The 2,821-nt window shown below is 45.1% G+C and overlaps 1 protein-coding gene across 1 annotated transcript in view; it reads right to left on the reverse strand.

Annotated features, from left to right (window-relative positions):
- The window catches only part of LOC117172855 (Bardet-Biedl syndrome 2 protein homolog), a 1,136,351-nt gene that overhangs the window by 103,904 nt on the left and 1,029,626 nt on the right, over positions 1 to 2,821 (reverse strand). The window lies entirely within an intron of this gene.

Here is a 2,821-nt window from a genome sequence, read left to right on the forward strand (position 1 = left end):
TCGGGAGACCGGGGTTCCATTCCCCGCCGGAGAGCCATTCGGTTCGGTTTTGTTCTTCTAGAATCAAATCGAAAGGTCTATAACAAAACCACTGAACGCGTCCTCGAGTTTCTGCTGAATAAGGTAACAAAAATGAATAGGCTGTCACGGACAATTGTTCACGAGTGGTCCCGAAGGAATTAAATCCCAAGCGGAGGTGTGAAAACCGTGCCGACAGTTGAATGGCACCTGAGTGATGTGTCTAGGACGGTGATTCTGGGATACCGGGTGACCTCTCAGAGTACGCAGCCTTATCCTTGCATGCAAGGCTCTACAAGGATGAACGAACCCCTTTCCCTAGCTTCTCATGGGAAAAACAATGACAACACTAAACATAGTTGTAGTAAGTGCGGTTCAAAACAATTAAGCGCACAGGGCTCCCGAAAATGGGTCGGTCAACAATGCCGACCACTCTAGAGCTGGGGAAGCCAATGAAGCTGTATTCAATACGATGCATCGGCGGAATCTCGGGACCTTTAGATGGACGGAGCGACTAAATCGCGAGTTGCTAGAGTGCTACGATGCGAGTGTGGCCCTTAAACGGTGTTACATGGCACAACTGCATGCTCAGTAGTGTGAGAAACAGCAGGAGCTATCGCACTTTTCGCATCAACTTCTGCGAAAGCATGCTGAACTACTCCAAACAAAGGGTTATGTAAACGGAACGCCTACTCTACCACAGCCAGAACAACCTGTCAACAGAGAAAGATGGGTGACATTAAGACCAAACGCGGGCAGGCATCCGATAGAGGAAGAGCGATGCTTTATGACCCGGAGAAAAATTAACAAGAAGATTCCTCTCAAGCCTAAAGATCTGGCTGAAATGGATAAAGAGCTTCGTGGACATTTTTCCAAAGAATCCGACCTCTGGACTATCAATTGTTATGTGTGTAATGCAGCGAGAACGTTGCCTTCAAAAATCTCGCGCGAACTCCGGACCCGTTATCAAAAACTTAACAAGTCAAAGCTGCTGACCATCAGGCAGCATATTGTTGATAAAATAAGGATACTATCTGATGCCTAGAGAAGTTTTGAGCGGTGAGAGAGAACTGTCAGAGACAATCAACAGTTTCTCTCTGACCCATCTCGACTCTTCCAAGACCCTTCAGTTACTGTCGACCACCCGCCCAAACCAGAAGAGGTCGAAGTATTTTGGAGAGAAGTGTGCGAAGTGCAGCAGAGACTGGAAGAAGACTCAGAAAACATAAACCGCTTCAAAGAGCTGTGTGATACCCTCATAACGGCTGATGAAGAATGATCACCCATCGCTACGAAGCAGGTGAAAAACGTATTAACAGGGATGAAGAACCATTCCGCTCCGGGACCAGATGGTATCAACACCTTCTGGTGGAAGAAGTTTCCTTTAACCTATCAGCATTTGGCCAGTATTTTGATCTCACATTTAATGTCGGCAGAGCCATTCCGGAGTGGTTGGTAGAAGGGCGCGCTATATTCATGCCGAAAATAGGCAACCTAGCTAACCCGAAGAATAACCGGCCAATCGCTTGTCTGAACACACTGTATAAGATATTCACAGCTATCCTAAATGATAGGATTGTTCGGGCAATTGAACCTATGTAGCAAGAAATGTATTAACAACGCGGCTCAGAGAAGGGCGTAGCAGGATGTCCGTTGCTTTCGATGCGACATCGCATAAACTTATCATCTGACTTTTGCATAGCTTAAAGGTTCATCCGCAAGTCGTAAGGTGCATAGAAAGATTGATTCCGCTTTGCAAAACCAGATTCACTATCTCATCTGGAAAAAATCGTGTGACAACTAATAAGGTCATATTTCAGACAGGTGTCTTTCAGGACGACATCATGACGCCACTCCTCTTTTGCCTCGCATTATTGCCACTATCTCTAGCACTTCGCCATTCCGACGGGTACTTTTGCGGTAAACCTGCAGATCGAAGTGCAAGGTCACTCTTGTATTTTACATGGACGATCTAAAGATCTATGCTGAGAACAAAGAGCAACTACATCTAGCTCTAGGGATTGTCGAACGATATACTAAGAAAATAGGAATGGAGTTTGTGTTAGACAAATGCGCCAAGGCTTACTTGAAGCGAGGAAAACTTAATGGCATCATTGAAGACCCTGAGCTCGTCGATAGAAGCAGATACAAACTTCTCATCCGGCAGATTTGGTCTTCCGAACTGTTGACGAAGAACAAAGTATCGGAAACGAACGTGCTTGACGTCACGGTAGTACTCTATTCATTTGGAGTGGTTCCATGGACGAAGAACGAGTTCAGATCCCTTATCATCGGGACTAGAAAGGTTATGCACATGAATAGAAGCATGCATTTTAAGTCTTCTGTTCCGTTTCTGTTGCACATTCGAAGCCTGACATGGTTCTTCTTGACTTCGAGAAGTGAAACATGTTCGTTATCGAATTTTCAGCACCATCTGACAAAAACATTATAGCCAAGGAGAATGAAAAGAAAGAGAGGTATAGAGAACTTCTAAGGGAGTTGCGACGATACTAACCGGAATATTCTGTTAAACTAATCGTCTTTATCATCGGCGCTCTTAGGGGTGCCAAGATTTCACTGGTTAATAGCCTCGAAAGCATCATTGTCTGCAACAGTATGCTAAAATACTTGCAAGAAAAATGCAGAAGTCGGTCATCCTTAAGTCAAGCCGTGTCCTCAGAGGGCACAAGACTTATTCCAGATCGTCGTATTGATTCCGTTACACACTGTAACTACCTATCTCATGCTCATGAGACATGGTTGTGGCTGAAATTTTACCGCGATTTTGCTGGCATTGGGTGTA

The sequence above is a fragment of the Belonocnema kinseyi genome, chromosome 5, assembly GCF_010883055.1.
Source record: "Belonocnema kinseyi isolate 2016_QV_RU_SX_M_011 chromosome 5, B_treatae_v1, whole genome shotgun sequence".
Lineage (NCBI taxonomy): Eukaryota > Metazoa > Arthropoda > Insecta > Hymenoptera > Cynipidae > Belonocnema > Belonocnema kinseyi.